Source organism: Protopterus annectens, chromosome 12.part0 (assembly GCF_019279795.1).
Source record: "Protopterus annectens isolate FY-2018-M chromosome 12.part0, PAN1.0, whole genome shotgun sequence".
Taxonomy (NCBI): Eukaryota; Metazoa; Chordata; order Ceratodontiformes; family Protopteridae; genus Protopterus; species Protopterus annectens.
Window position 1 is genome coordinate 36,114,421 of NC_056746.1, and position 17,852 is coordinate 36,132,272.

Consider the following 17,852-nt stretch of genomic DNA (forward strand, 5'->3'; position numbering starts at 1 on the left):
CAAGGATATCAACAAAGCCTTACGCAAGCAAACAATTAGTGCCACAGCAACGCACTAAAACTCAATGTGAAAAAATGTATAATAGTACCCTTTGGAAAAGATGGACACCCCTGGAAATTATGACATTAATAGAAGCAGACTCCCTGGTCAGGGCTCTAAGAACGCGAGCTGACAGTACCCTGACCTTTGACCACTAGGTCTCTACTGTGAAAAAAAAATAATTCTATGTTGCACAACCTATAGTTAAAGGTTTGGCATCCAGGTCCAGGAAGGTCATAGGCCCGCTGTAATTGTCTCTTATCAGACCAGTCATCAAGTACAATGCACCTTTTGTCATGTATATGAGCAGGCACTTTCAACAGCTTGACAGACCACAGAGTTTTTTTTGTGAAAATAATACACGCAGTAAAGAACAGGTCCTATGCAGGCTGTTTCAAAACCCTGCCCCTGTACTCAGTCTCCTACAGACTACTGCATTGTGATCTATGTCTGGCCTACACGGCATCCTCGCATCCCACACTGATGTATTTAATGCACATCTGAAATACAGATAATATCAGAAATACCTGTTTGAAGAACCTAACCCTTGCCTGAAACATAAACAGGACATGCTGGAGGAACAGGTATTTGTCTTAAAGATTACCACTTCTCTAGAAAAAATCTTCTCATCCACGTGAAGTAAATCTTATCACTAATCCTGCTCAAATCTCTATTATATTTTCAAATCTCTCTATTATATGGTTGTCCCATCTTGAATAACCTCCAGGCTAATGTAAAATCTAAACTAGAACAGTGTTACAACAAGTTAGCTAGATTTTCAGCTCATACAAGACACAGAGCACATCACTGTTCTTTACTAAAAACTCTAAGCTGATTATAACTATCCCACCAACTAAATTATAATCAACTACTTTTAACACACAAAATTATATTTAATTCTTCTTCCTGCCTCAGGATAAGTACAATTCTCCACAAGTATCTCCCAAGTCATCAATTTCGATCTTCTGACAAAAATATGCTTGCCAACTATGAGCCTTAAAAAAGTGAGGTCAAAGTCTGTACTCACATTTTGAAGTAAAAGTCTATTATACGATCTCTGTGCCAATCAGGGCAATGCATTACATTCATTTATTTAGGTTGCAAATAAAAGAATCCCCCACTGTCTCCTGGCTTTGCAGTTGCTACCCTTCTCAACACAATTTTTTTTCCTACTCCTCTAATACCTATATACATCCTGTCTCTCCTTTTCCTTGTTTTTATTTCTGTTACTCTTTTTCCCTTTCCTACTCCTCTAATACCTATATACATCCTGTCTCTCCTTTGCCTTGCTTTTGTTTCTGTTACTCTTGTTTCCCTTTCCTACTCCTCTAATACCTATATACATCCTGTCTCTCCTTTTCCTTGTTTTTATTTCTGTTACTCTTGTTTCCCTTTCCTACTGCCCTAATACCTATATACATCCTGTCTCTCCTTTTCCTTGTTTTTATTTCTGTTACTCTTGTTTCCCTTTCCTACTGCCCTAATACCTATATACATCCTGTCTCTCCTTTTCCTTGTTCTTATTTCTGTTACTCTTGTTTCCATTTCCTACTCCTCTAATACCTATATACATCCGGTCTCTCCTGTCCCTTGTTTTTATTTATGTTACTTTTGTTTCCCTTTCCTACTCCTCTAATACCTATATACATCCTGTCTGTCCTTTTCCTTGTTTTTGTTTCTGTTACTCGTGTTTCCCTTTCCTACTCCTCTAATACCTACATACATCCTGTCTCTCCTTTTCCTCGTTTTTATTTCTGTTACTCTTGTTTCCCTTTCTTACTCCTCTAATACCTATATACATCCTGTATCTCCTTTTCCTTGTTTTTATTTCTGTTACTCTTGTTTCCCTTTCCTACTCCTCTAATACCTATATACATCCTGTATCTCCTTTTCCTTGTTTTTATTTCTGTTACTCTTGTTTCCCTTTCCTACTCCTCTAATACCTATATACATCCTGTATCTCCTTTTCCTCGTTTTTATTTCTGTTACTCTTGTTTGCCTTTCCTACTCCTCTAATACCTATATACATCCTGTCTCTCCTTTTCCTTGTTTTTATTTCTGTTACTCTTGTTTCCCTTTCCTACTCCTCTAATACCTATATACATCCTGTCTGTCCTTTTCCTTGTTTTCTATTTCTGTTACTCTTGTTTCCCTTTTCTACTCCTCTAATACCTAAATACATCCTGTCTCTCCTTTTCCTTGATTTTATTTCTTTTACTCTAGTTTCCCTTTCCTACTCCTTTAATACCTATATACATCCTGTCTCTGTTTTTCCTTGTTTTTATTACTGTTACCCATGTTTCCCTTTCCTACTCCTCTATTACCTATATACATCCTGTCTCTCCTTTTCCTTGTTTTTATTTATGTTACTCTTGTTTCCCTTTCCTACTCCTCTAATACCTACATACATCCTGTCTCTCCTTTTCCTTGTTTTTATTTCTGTTACTCTTGTTTCCCTTTCTTACTCCTCTAATACCTATATACATCCTGTCTCTCCTTTTCCTTGTTTTTATTTCTGTTACTTTTGTTTCCCTTTCCTACTCCTTTAATACATATATGCATCCTGTCTCTCCTTTTCCTCGATTTTATTTCTGTTACTCTTGTTTCCCTTTCCTACTCCTCTAATACCTATATACATCCTGTCTCTCCTTTTCCTTGTTTTTATTTCTGTTACTCTTGTTTCCCTTTCTTACTCCTATAATACCTATATACATCCTGTCTCTCCTTTTCCTTGTTTTTATTTCTGTTACTCTTGTTTCCCTTTCCTACTCCTCTAATACCTATATACATCCTGTCTCTCCTTTTCCTTGTTTTTATTTCTGTTACTCTTGTATCCCTTTCCTACTGCTTTAATACCTATATATATCCTGTCTCTCCTTTTCCTTGTTTTTATTTCTGTTACTCTTGTTTCCCTTTCCTACTCCTCTAATACCTATATACATCCTATTTCTGGTTCAGGACATTGTCCTGCATGTGGTAGCTATTTGCTCAGTGTGTTTTTTATAATCTTTATAATATATATTTACCATCTCAAAAGTGCTTACTCCTCTCTGTACTCTTCTTTTCTAGACCTAACACCACTCTTAAGTATTCAACTGCGGTACCACCTTTAACATTCTTATAAGGAAAGCGCAGTCCAGGTCTGAACTGTCTGCAAACAGCTACAGTTAACTTTGAGTATGTGCCTACCTGTTTGAGCCAATCTTCATTTTCCCCTGGAGAGCACTGTGCTTTGGCTGTAAGCAGCCCCCCGCCACCACACACATCTTCCACTTTCTCTTATTCCCTTCTGTTAGCAAATAGTATCCATAACTGTTCAATACTGTGTGTTTGTTAATTTAAACTATGACCACAGTAGCCTACTGATACAAGGTTATCCTGTTTTTCCACCTGAGAAATTAAGAAAAGACTTACAGTTTCAAAGCAGTCCTTGGTCAATTGTGATTGTTTCTTAACACATACTTGTCTTGCTTTGGCTCATTAGCAGCACTACAAAGAACTTCCTGCTCACACCCTTGTTCTCCCCTCCCCTTCCCTGTTTATTACCTTAAGACAATCCCAGAGTTAATAAATATTACCTGTGGCAGGCACCATTTGTAAAACTACAATCCACTCTGCTACAGGCCCCATGAAGGCTCAGTGTCTCTTCAGTAAGTGTTTTACAACTGTAAATGCCTATTTATGTTGAATTGTATTAGACATTTTGCAACTGTATATGTTTATGTTGAATTGTGTTAGAGATCTAATATGTTTTATGCTTTATTATTGATGTTACTATGGCATGCTAGCATTTTGTATGCACCAAGTTGTTTCTAGTATAATAGTATGTATGGTCGATTTGCATAGCTGCATCTTGTTCACTAATGTTATTCATGTAATTGTGTTGTGTGTAGACAGCTCATACTAGTGTCTAAATTATTTCTATAAATTTGTGCTGTTACTGGTGGATAGAATCACATTAGAGAACTACGACAGATTGCTGCTCGCTATATTTTTATCTGTGGCTGCATAACTGTCTGGGTTTTTGTTTTCTAATATTCTTCCAATTGGCTCAGTATCTGCATATACTAAGTAGTGGTTCAGGACATTGTCCTGCATGTGGTAGCTATTTGCTCAGTGTGTTTTTTATAATCTTTATAATATATATTTACCATCTCAAAAGTGCTTACTCCTCTCTGTACTCTTCTTTTCTAGACCTAACACCACTCTTAAGTATTCAACTGTGGCACCACCTTTAACATTCTTATAAGGAAAGCGCAGTCCGGGTCTGAACTGTCTGCAAACAGCTACAGTTAACTTTGAGTATGTGTCTACCTGTTTGAGCCAATCTTCATTTTCCCCTGGAGAGCACTGTGCTTTGGCTGTAAGCAGCCACCCCCCCTCCCCACCACCACCACCACACACACGTCTTCCACTTTCTCTTATTCCCTTCTGTTAGCAAATAGTATCCATAACTGTTCAATACTGTGTGTTTGTTAATTTAAACTATGACCACAGTAGCCTACTGATACAAGGTTATCCTATTTTTCCACCTGAGAAATTAAGAAAAGACTTACAGTTTCAGAGCAGTCCTTGGTCAATTGTGATTGTTTCTTAACACATACTTGTCTTGCTTTGTGATTGTTCCAGCCCCTCATACAAGAACCTAACAGGGTCTCTACCCGCTTCTCTCCCCACCCTGCCCCCTATTACCTCCCGCCCCCAGTGGTCCCACCTTTATTACACTCAAACCCCTCCCATCTTTCCAATAGTCAACCACAGTGCTAACCCAACACTTCCTCCTCCATATTCCCTCTACTATCACACCTCCTCAACTGACATGTACGAGCATAGCTTTCCTTTGCTCACTGCCTGCACTCTCCTTGCATATCTTACATCCTACCAAAGCTCCATCACTCCCCCACTCAACCACTACCACTGTACTATTACTCACACCACCACCCATGTCTCACCCATACTCAGCTCCCCTCCCACCAGCTCAAGAACCATCCCTGTGCACTCCCCACATATTCTACCAACTATATTACTCAAACGTAAAGCATCCCTACAACTTAACATAGTAACCCTCCCACCATACCTATTACCCACAGAGCACAATCATAAAGTTTCCCTTATAAACAAACACATTCAAAAACTGAGAAAACTAATAATCTCATGCATATCAAAACTAGCCCTAAGTGGAGACATCCACCCCAATCCTGGCCCTACCATCTCCAACCCCAATCCTCATAATCAGACTAGAAACCACAACTTCTCCCATATTACAGCCAATAGAAAGCCAAGTGACTTCCTTCTACTAAGCCTAAATATTAGAAGTATATCCAACAAAGTCCATGAACTCCATGCCACCATAGACTTATTCTCCCCAGATATAGTCATCCTGACAGAAACCTGGCTAAAACCTCACATTACCAGTGAGCAAATACTCCCTACAGGTTACGGCATACTAAGAGTAGACCGGCTAAACAAAAAAAGAGGTGGTGTAGCTATAATATTTAAACAGCATCTAAACATCCAGATCTTAAAATCATCAGCTCCACAAATAGGCAATGAAGAAATAATATATACCAACCTCAAAATTAACCAAAACAAAACCATCAACATAATTGGATGCTACTTCCCACCTGGCCAAAACAACCCTCCACTAGAAAATCTCCTCAGCTGGTCTACCCATCATCTCCCCAAGAAACTATCATCTTAGGTGATTTCAATATTGACTGGCAATCCTGTTCTGGCAACAATCCAGCCCATCATGTACACCTTCATGGCTTCACCCAACTAGTCCAGTCACGAACAAGGATAAATAAGACTCCAGCAAGCACACTACCCTGGATTGGATACTAGTCAGTAAGAACCCCCGGTCATATATAACAGGCTGCTTATCAGATAGCCTCAGTGTTCACTCCCCAACATTCCTACACAAAAAATATCTGTACCAAGCTAAACCTGTCATCTATCATCAAATACGTAAAAAAATAAACTTTAACCCACTCACATTCATCTCATCCCTCAAAGAATGTAACTGGCATGCTCTAAAGTACCTCAGTCTAGATGACGCAGTTGAATTTTTTAATACTACCTTCCTGAACATCTTTAATTACCATGCCCCCATAAGATTTTCCAGAACCAAAGCACAACCCTCCCCATGGCTACAGAAAACCACTAAGTAAGAAATGAAAAACAGGGATAAAGCCTAGGAGCACTGGCGCAAAACAAAAACCCCCGCAGCTAGACAGAAATTCCTAGAACTACGCAATAGAGTCAAAAAGCTAATAAAACGTGACAAATTCCAATACTACCAGTCTGCCCTAGACTCCTCACAACACAGCCCCAAACAATTCTGTTCCTCCATAAACTCCATCCTCCACCCAGGTAAAGTCAGTACCCCTCCTCCTAACATCCCTCACTCCTCAGAAAATATTGCTACCTCATTCAACACACACGTCACCCAAACCATACTATCACTAGCTAAACAACACAACCCCTCCCTCCAACCCACACCTTCAACTAGTAATCTCCCCACTGCCTTCTCTTTTCTCCTGTACATACCTCAAACATAAAAAAAACTCTTAACTAAACCTGAACCCACCAAATTAGCAGCAGACAACCTCCTAAGTGAATACCTACAAATCGCAGCTGATGCTCTGGCCTACCCAGTATCCATCTTGATTAACCAATCTCTGTCAGAAAGTTACGTTCCCACATTGTGGAAAGTCTCACATATAATTCCCCTCCACAAAGGCGGACCCTCTGCAGAACTAACCAATTACCGACCCATAGCTATTCCCTCTGCACTCTCCAAAATACTAGATGCATACACTCTCAGGTCTCACACTACCTCCTTACTAACAACCTCCTTTCCAGTACTCAGCATGGTTTCCAATCATACCATAGCACCACCACTGCCTTACTCTCCTTTACTAACACTATCTTTCAGCATAAAAACAATGGCTATCTCTCCTCTGCTACTTTCCTAGACCTATCTAAAGCATTTGACATGGTCCCACACAAACAACTTATCTCTGTCCTCAATAACCTATCCTTCTCACAATCAGTCACCAACTGGTTTCAGAGTTACCTGTCTGACCACCAACAATCCGTTGTATGGCAGAATGACATATCTCCCCAACTACCTGACTCCATAGGGGTTCCCCAAGGATCCATCCTTGGACCCCTACTTTTCTCTGTTTACACCAATAATCTAGCCTCTGCCACCAAACATGGCACACTCATCCAATACGCAGATGACTCAACCATCATCTGCTCAGCCCAGTCCCTACCCAAACTGCAAAAAGTCACACAGGGCGCCTTTTCCTCTGTTGAAACATGATTATCCGATGCCCAATTAATACTCAACCCAAACAAAACTAAACTACTCATCTTCCAACCCACAAAACATACTCAAAACAACTATCACTTTAACATCACAGCAAAAGACAACACCACTATATACCCAACTGAACACACCAAATTGCTAGGAGTGGAAATAGACAATAAACTAAAATTTAACATTCATATATCCATGACCATAAAAAAGTCCACAAAAAATAGGAGCATTATACAGAAATAAACAATTTCTCACCAAAGCAGCAAAGATTTCAATAGCAAATTCCCACCTTATCTCCACCCTACTTTATGCCTCTCCAGTATATACCAACCTAAGGCAATGTGATCTAAACAAGCTAGAGACCTGCTACAACAAAATCGCCAAATTCGCCACAGGGCATCCTACCGTAGTCACCACTGTCTCTCACTTGCTGAACTGGGCTGGCTTGAACTCCCTCACCTCCTTCAGTGGTATCAACTCTCACTCGCCCACAAACTAGTAAACCATCCACTAAATGTCCCATCCCTCCAGAATCTACTCCAACCCTATCGCACCACCAGACCACTAAGATCCAGCAACAAAAATCACTTGCAGATCACTAAAGCCAATAACTCTGCTGGTGAAGCACTATTCTCTTGCGCCATAGCCAAATTATGGAACTCACTCCCACCGACAATTACCTCCGTACCATCAAGCACCAACTTCAAAACTTTATTAAAAGTGCACCTAAAAACATGCTGGCTATGCCCTTGCAACTCCCACTCTAATATCATCCACCCCATCCAACTACTACCTTTCTTTCACCTCCACTAACTACCTTGATGATAGCAAGCTCAGATGCTCATAAGCCTAGTACTTATTATACAGCAGGAACTTCTCATTGTTACATTTGTTAATGCCTGTAATGTACTTCACAGATAAAGATTCTAGTTGTCTACTGATGTACTATGTTCTTCATCTGTAAATATGTTGTAAGTAATTGTTAATCGCTATGTAAATCAATGTAACTACTGTCTGTTTATTTTACTGTGGAGCTTTTCTCCCCGGGCCTCCGCTGAAAATGGACCCACATCCAGTCGGACACTCCCATCAACAAATTTAAATAAATAAATAATAAAATAAATAAATAAAGTTCTCCTTTTCCTTGTTTTTATTTCTGTTACTCTTGTTTCCCTTTCCTACTCCTCTAATACCTATATACATCCTGTCTCTCCTTTTCCTTGTTTTTATTTCTGTTACTCTTGTTTCCCTTTCCTACTCCTCTAATACCTATATACATCCTGTCTCTCCTTTTCCTTGTTTTTATTTCTGTTACTCTTGTTTCCCTTTCCTACCCCTCTAATACCTATATACATCCTGTCTGTCCTTTTCCTTGTTTTTTTTTCTGTTACTCTTGTTTCCCTTTCCTACTCCTCTATTACCTATATACATGCTGTCTCTCCTTTTCCTTGGTTTTATTTCTGTTACTCATTTCAGTTTTCTACTCTAGTACCTATATACATCCTTTCTCTCCTTTCCCTTGTTTTTATTTCTGTTACTTGTTTCCCTTTCCTACTCCTCTAATACCTATATACATCCTGTCTCTCCTTTTCGTTGTTTTCATTTCTGTTACTCGTGTTTCCCTTTCCTACTCCTCTAATACATATATACATCCTGTCTCTTCTTTTCCTTGGTTTATTACTGTTACTTTTTCCCTTTCCTACTCCTCTAATACCTATATACAACCTGTCTCTCCTTTTCCTTGTTTTTATTTCTGTTACTCTTGTTTCCCTTTCCAACTCATCTAATACCTATATACATCCTGTCTCTCGTTTTCCTTGTTTTTATTTCTGTTACTCTTGTTTCCCTTTCCTACTCCTCTAATACACATATACATCCTGTCTCTCCTTTTCCTTGTTTTTATTTCTGTTACTCCTGTTTCCCTTTCCTACTCCTCTAATAACTACATACATCCTGTCTCTCCTTTTCCTTGTTTTTATTTCTGTTACTCTTGTTTCCCTTTCCTACTCCTCTAATACCTATATACATCCTGTCTCTCCTTTTCCTTGTTTTTATTTCTGTTACTCTTGTTTCCCTTTCTTACTCCTCTAATACCTATATACATACTGTATCTCATTTTCCTTGTTTTTATTGCTGTTACTCTTGTTTCCCTTTCCTACTGCACTAAAACCTATATACATTCTGTCTCTGCTTTTCCTTGTTTTTATTTCTGTTACCCTTGTTTTCCTTTCCTACTCTAGTACCTATATACATCCTGTCTCTCCTTTTCCTTGTTTTTATTTCTGTTACTGTTGTTTCCCTTTCCTACTGCTCTAATACCTATATACAGCCTGTCTCTCCTTTTCCTTGTTTTTATTTCTGTTACTCGTGTTTCCCTTTCCTACACCTTTAATACCTATATACATCCTGTCTCTCTTTATCCTTGTTTTCCTTTCCTACTCTAGTACCTATATACATCCTGTCTCTCCTTTTCCTTGTTTTTATTTCTGTTACTCTTGTTTCCCTTTCCTACTGCTCTAATACCTATATACATCCTGTCTCTCCTTTTCCTTGTTTTTATTTCTGTTACTCTTGTTTCCCTTTCCTACTCCACTAATACCTATATACATCTTGTCTCTCCTTTTCCTTCTTTTTATTTCTGTTACTCTTGTTTCCCTTTCCTACTCCTCTAATACCTATATACATCCTCTCTCTCCTTTTCCCTGTTTTTATTTCTGTTACTTTTTCCCTTTCCTACTGATCTAATACCTATATACATCCTGTCTCTCCATCTCCTTGTTCTTATTTCTGTTACTCTTGTTTCCCTTTCTTACTCCTCTAATACCTATATACATCCTGTATCTCCTTTTCCTTTTTTTTATTACTGTTACCCATGTTTCCCTTTCCTACTCCTCTATTACCTATATACATTCTGTCTCTCCTTTTCCTTGTTTTTATTTCTGTTACTCTTGTTTCCCTTTCCTACTGCCCTAATACCTATATACATCCTGTCTCTCCTTTTCCTTGTTTTTATTTCTGTTACTCTTGTTTCCCTTTCCTAATCCTCTAATACCTATATACATCCTGTCTCTCCTTTTCCTTGTTTTTATTTCTGTTACTCTTGTTTCCCTTTCCTACTCCTCTAATACCTATATACATCCTATTTCTCCTTTTCCTTGTTTTTATTTCTGTTACTCTTGTTTCCCTTTCCTACTCCTCTAATACCTATATACATCCTGTCTCTCCTTTTCCTTGTTTTTATTTCTGTTACTCTTGTTTCCCTTTCCTACTCCTCTAATACCTATATACATCCTGTCTCTCCATTTCCTTGTTCATACTTCTGTTACTCTTGTTTCCCTATTTGTATGTTATGCTTTATATAAGGCACAACAACCATTCATCTATGTTCTAAATACAGACATACTACCCTGTTTAAAAAGACTCAATACATCCATAAAAATACACAAGCCACTTTTATGCTTATCATATTACTTTCATATTCAAACATCCTCATACTTGAGCATGTATACTATTACCACAGACCAAACATTACTATCCTATGTTTTCATTTCATAGAGCTGTCTTTGTTTTAGACAAGTCCTACAGTCATCTCACATAACCACATTACACTCTTATTTACACAACCTATAATTTAAATACAGTCCCTCCATTACAGAGATAAACATTTTTATTCACACACATAATACATCTATACAAATCACTTTCTTGCACCATATTAATTTGTTTTTATATCAGACTGTATAAAATGCACACCCAAAATTTACTGATACATTTTTCCACATGTTCACATTTATCAGCCCACAATCCTTCTATTTACTAAAATTTGTTAAGCACTCCAAAGTACTTTATAAGTTCTCTATTTTGATTTTATGACATTTAAAAGTCCTGTACATGCAGTAGCAAAAATATATATACAGACTTCTACTTATTTGTTTTTATACAACAATCACCCTATGACTTCAACAGAATACTGTAAACTCCTAAATGCAATACTATGACAGTCAAAAATCACCCATGTATAACATGTTTATACAATCCTACTCACAGCTTTAGTACATAAGACATTTCACCAGCAAACCACTGTAGATTTTACAGAGGTGACATCATGTTTCCATTGCATCAGGTCAGTATACAGTACTTCACAAGTACCATATAAGACAGCCCAGGAATGTGTACACATTTTACATCTCAACATATAATATAATCTATTTTATAGACCCTTGTTGAGGCCTGTGCCTTCAGAGACTATCCAGTGAAGCTTCTTGAACTTATCCTGCCTTTGTTTACAAGATCACCCACCATTTCTGAGACAGTCTATATTTTCTACAATACTTAAGACAATACTAAATTAATAAACACCACATACATAAGACATACAAATATATAAACATTGTTATAATACTAAGTTTCCCCAAAAATACATTATAGACAAATCCTCCCCTGAGAAAATACCCTATGAAACTTTCAGAGCCCACAGATGTTTACTAATTATTTACCACAGTCCTAAATAGAAAGACTGTACTGCCACTAATTTGATATTCCAGTCTATATGACTTCACACAACCAGACTTTGTCATCTTCCTATTTCCATATTTAAGCCACCTTCACATAATAGTCTGACAGTGTTTTTACCAAAAAAAATCTCTAGGCAATAAATGTTCTGCACATAACAATACATTTCACTGGAATTTTTTATTTTGTATAGATTTTATCTTTCCACACATATTGGAGTCTATACATTTTATTTGTTCTGTTCCTTTTTAAATTTTATTTTTCTTCAAATAATATTTGTCTATAATTTATCACTTTAGAGAACCTGTTCTTTATTACTTTGTTTTTGAGTTTTCCTTTATCTACATAATCCAGTCGTTTTAAAACATTTCTACCTAGACACTTCCATACATTTCCACTCACCATACACTAACATTTAGATTTTCTACACAACCCCTCATATTTTGTTATTTTGACCACATCATAACATCTCTTTGTTATTTCTGAGTGACTGCCTTTAACACATACATCCAGTCTCGTTTTTCTGTTACTTGTTTTTCCATTTACACACATCCCATCTTTCCACATTTTACCCATCCTCACAATACCTCTCAACACTTAAAGTTTGGTCATTCAGAAGTCCATGATGACAGTTTCATGACATGAATACATACAGACCACATAGATCCAAAGACTACAAAACACCACTGACATTTTATTCACACAATCCTATTTGCATCACTAATGGTTAGTTTTTGACAAAACTGATATCAAAACAGTGCTAGACATCTGTACCCTGATTTTCAAGGATGCTGAAGATTTGAGCCACACCACAGAGTCCACACACATTTGCTTACAAATGACATGAAAGATCATTGCTCAGAATTGCTATTGACTCACACCGCCTGGATACATTTCAACACTAGCATTTTATGACAATTTATGTCCAGCTGAGATTTGATTGACAACAAGATCCATGCCTCAGACTTTTACACATATATGGTAGATTTTTTTTGTTAATCATATCTTTGTCCGAACCTGTGTTCACAACACTTTTACAGCCACTTTTCCATACCCAAATCTGACACATGACCAGAGTTATCTATGTCATATTTTATTTATTTGAAATCACTTTTGATCTTCTGTTGCACTACATTATCCTATGATCTATTTATCTTGACATTTCCATGTGCAGCTAGAAATAGTTGACAGGATGTTTCATATCCTTTAGTGTTTTATTTTAAGAATTGATTAAATCCTACACATGACACCATTCATTTATTTACAGAGTATGAAAACGGCTGATGTATTTTGCTTTCAGCTTTAAATCAGCCATACATTATTCTACATTTTTGCAATAAACCAGTTCATTTGTTTATTTTATTTTATAAATTTACATCTTTGTCATGAAGTTTACATCATATGTGGCTGCAATTTGACAGTTTCTTTTATAAGATCCGACTATATATGTCCATTAATACTTTATGATGATATTTTCACACACAAATCCAATACATTTATGATTGTTAATATGTAATGGATCAGGATAAATGATAGATACATTTTGACCGACATATGATTTGCAGTTTGTTTTATCACTAGATCTTTACAAATTTATGTTTAAATGATTTTATTTTTCGACTTCGACACGATCCGGAACATTGTCGACTTTATCGACCTGATTTATTTTCCATCTTCGACACGAAGATCCTGTTCGACGATGACATTTGATTTTCCACCTTCGACCGATGATCCGATCCCCTGACGGATACGGATCTTCGAGCATTTGAGTTTTCCGACTTCGATCCCGAGATCCGTTCCTTCCGATTTTGATTGATTTGTTCGATTCCGGGACCGACGACGATATCCGGATTCGAGCGGAGATTTGATCCTGACTACGGATCGAGGATCCGAGCGGATGAAGACGGAGTCGACGGACGACGAGAGATCCGAGTTTGATACGGATGAAGACGACAGCCGGATTCTTCGAGACGATAACCGACGCCGGATGATTTTTCCGACACCGACACGAGAGAGATCCCGAGTCCTGCCGATGGATGAGACGAGATGACTTCTGATATCGAGGATCCATTTTGAGCGGGATGAAAGACTTTGAGTCGACGCGACATCGAGAGATCCTGACGACGGATGCTTCTGACCGACACGAGGAGATCCTGAGCGATTTGAGCCTGATCCTCGACACGATGATCCGGAGCCGATGATGATTTTGAGTTTTCCACTTCGACAGAGATCCGACGCCGGACGACGCCTGACTTCGACACGAGATCCTGCCGAGACGGAGTTTTATTCGACACGAGATTTGACGGATGGATGAGAAAGACCCGAGCTTTTCCGACCAGACGAACCGAGAGACTGAAACTTTGCCGAGCCGGATGAACGGATGTCGAGACGGAGACGATGAGATCCTGGTCGATGAGACTTTGAGCCGACCAATCGTGATAAGATCCGGACGATGGATGAGACGGAGTTTTTCCATTGTTCGACACGAGATATCCGACCGGAAATTTGATTTTCCGGCCTTTCGAGATCCTGTTCTTTATTTTACGAGCTTCTTTTTCATCGACGACACGAGGAGACCTGATCTTTCCGGATGATATTTTATCGGTCGAGAGATCCGGTTCGCGATGATTTTCGAGATGGATTTTTCCCCATCTTTGACATCGAGATAACGACTCGAGCGCCGGATGGATGATTAATTTATGCCTGATATCGAGATCGACCTTTACGGATGACGGAGCTTTCCCGCATTGTCTCGACACCGAGAGAGATCCGACCTGAGCGGATGAAAGATTTTTCCGGATCCTCGACACCGGTGAGAGATCCTTCGGTTCCCGAGCGGATGAGACGGAGCTTTTTCCATTCTTCGACACGAGGAGAGATCCGACGAGCGATGAGCATTTGAGTTTACCTTTCGACATCGAGATATCCGAGCCCTTTCGCCGAGATGATGATGCCGACGAAACCGATCGATGGATGATTGATGCCCGATCCGATGACGATGATCCGACGCCGATGGATGACGACGTTCCGATTCGACGACGATCCGATGCCGGATTTGCCGACGACATCGAGATCCGGATGACGGATACGACTTCGACATCGAGAATGATCCGTTCGACGACCTGAGCGGATTCGACATCGAGATGATTGATCGATGACGGATTAGACGAACCGAGAGATCGATGAGTCGACGGATCGATGGAACGCCGGATGACGATCGAAGATGAAAGACGATTCGACATCGAGATCCGGATGACGATACGCCCGACTTCGATGATCCCGACGACGACACGAGATCCTGATTGATCTATCGAGATCCGAGTCGACTTCGATGATACGATCTTTTTCGACGATCGATGATCCGATCTTTTAATTTGAGCCCGACGAAGATCCTTCGACGGATGAAGATTTTGATTCGACGAGAGACCGATGATGATCGAGATCGATCTGATCTTTGATTGACGAAAGATACGATTCGACGACGAGAGATCCGATGATGAGTTTGATCGACTTCGATCGATCCGGATGACGTTCGACTTCGATCCTGCGAGAGATCCGAGTCGATGAGCGGATGAAGATTTATCGATCTGACCCGGATATCCGATGACTTTTGATCCTGATCGATCCGACGATGATTTGCCGACGGACATCGAGATCCTGATCTTTCGATGTCGAAATGATGATTATCGATACGCCCGATTCGACGAGAGATCCGACGCCGGATATCGATTGTTCGATATCGAGAGATCCTCGACGGATTTCGAAGACGATCTGACAATTTGAGAGATCCTGATTAATCGACGAGCTGGATGACGACGCCCGGACGGACGACGATCCGATGGACTTTGTTCGACTTCGACATCGGATTTAACGACCGAGGATCCCGGACCGACGATCCTGAACGATGATTTGAGCCGACTTCGACGAGAGATCCGGATGCCTTTATCTTCGACACCGAGACCGAGCGGATGACGCCGACCGATCGACACGATTCGAGCGGATGATTGAGTCGACGACGAGATCCGAGCCGGATGGATGACGATGCCCGACTTCGACGAGAGAGATCCGAGTCCCGGATTCGACGCGATTCGACATCGAGATCCGATGAAATGACGAGCTTCCGACCGAACTGAAAGATTGAGCCCATTGTCTGACATCGAGATCCGACGACGCCCGACTCGACACGAGAGATCCTGCCGAGACGAGCGCGACGGATGAAGACGGATGCCGACTTTGACATCGAGGAGATCCGGATGGATCTGACTTCGACACGACGGATTTCGAAAGACGACGAGCGACGAGACGAGAGATCCTTTATTTTTCCGACTTCGACGAGATCCGAGCGATGAAGACTATTTATCTTTCGACAGATTCGACGCGCCGGAGTTGATGACGCCTGATTTCGACGACTTGATGACCGAGCGGATGACGAGTCGACCGATCGACACGAGAGATTCGACATTTGAGCGATCCGGAGCCGGATGGATGATTTCGACGCATCTTCGATCCGAGCGGATGGATTTATCGAAAGCGGATTCTTCGACCTGACGCGGAAATGGATTTTGAGCCTGATTGTTCGAACCGATATGGTTCGAGCTGGATGAAGACGGAGCTTTTCCTTTATCGAGGAGAGATCTGATCTGATGATTTTGAGATTTGAAAGCCGACGCCGACGAGATCCGAGTCTATTTTTTGATGGATGAAAGATTTACCGGACATTTGAAGATCCGACCGCCCGGAGCGGCTGAGATTGTTTCGACATCTCGAGATCCGGATTACCGGACGCCGATTTCGACACGAGAGAACCGAGCATTTTGTCGACCGATCGATATCGAGGAGAACCCGACGAAAGCGGATGAGTTTTGCCTGACCTTTCGACATCGAGATCCGACGCCGATATCGAGCTTCGGTCGCCGACATCGAGAGATCCTTGCCTTTATTTATGATATTTTGCATTTGCCTGATCTTTCGACATCGAGATTGGTTCGAGTCTTCGCCTGAGCGGATGGAGATTATTTGCCGATCCTCGACATCGAGGAGAGATCCGAGTTCGCCGAGCGATACACGATAATTTTGATCCTCGAGCCGATGGATGAAGATGCTTTATTGTTCGATGATCCGAGTCTTTTGAGCTGGATGATTTGATTGTCTGACGAGATCCTGATTCGCCGAGCGGATGATTTGAGCTTTTCCGGATCCTTTCGACATCGATATCCGGATCTTTCCGCCGATGAAGATTGCTTTTTCCGGATTTCGATTATCGAGGAGATCCGGAAGCGGATTGATGCCCATTTCGACATCGATCCGGATTTTCCCGCCTTTATTTTATCTTCGACATCGAGATCCTCGAGTTCCCGAGCGATGGAGCGCCTGATTTCGACATCGAGATCCGAGTTCCTTCGCCGATGATTTAATCGATGATGACTTCCGGATGACGCCTGACCGACATCGAGACCGAGTTCGACGATCTTTAGACGGACGACGAGAGACCGGATTTCGATGACGTCGACCGACGAGATCCCGGATTTGAGTCGACTGATCCGATACGATGATACGATGACGACGATGATCCGACGTCGATGGATTTGAGTCGAGACGGATCGATATCCGATGGATGACCTGATGCCCGACTGACGATGATCCGAAAACGATGGATGATTTGATATCGACGAACCGACGACGACATCGAGATATCTTCCCGATATCGACCGACGAGATCGGTTTGATGATTTGAGCCTGATTCGACATCGAGGAAAGATCCGAGCCGGATGACGCCCGGACGACATCGAGATCCATTTTGATGATGAAGATGCCTGACTTTATATCGAGAAGATCCGACGAGCGGATGACGCCCATTCCACACGATGATCCGAGCCGGATGATTTCGATCGATCCGAAAGATGCCGATTGATCGACGACGAGATCCGGACGGATGATGAGTCGACTTCGACGAGGATCCACTTTGATGACGAGC

The 17,852-nt window shown here is 40.6% G+C and overlaps 1 protein-coding gene across 1 annotated transcript in view; it reads right to left on the reverse strand.

The window, feature by feature from the left end:
* The window catches only part of LOC122816127 (vitellogenin-like), a 278,394-nt gene that overhangs the window by 158,421 nt on the left and 102,121 nt on the right, over positions 1–17,852 (reverse strand). The gene's annotated exons all lie outside the window — the stretch shown is intronic.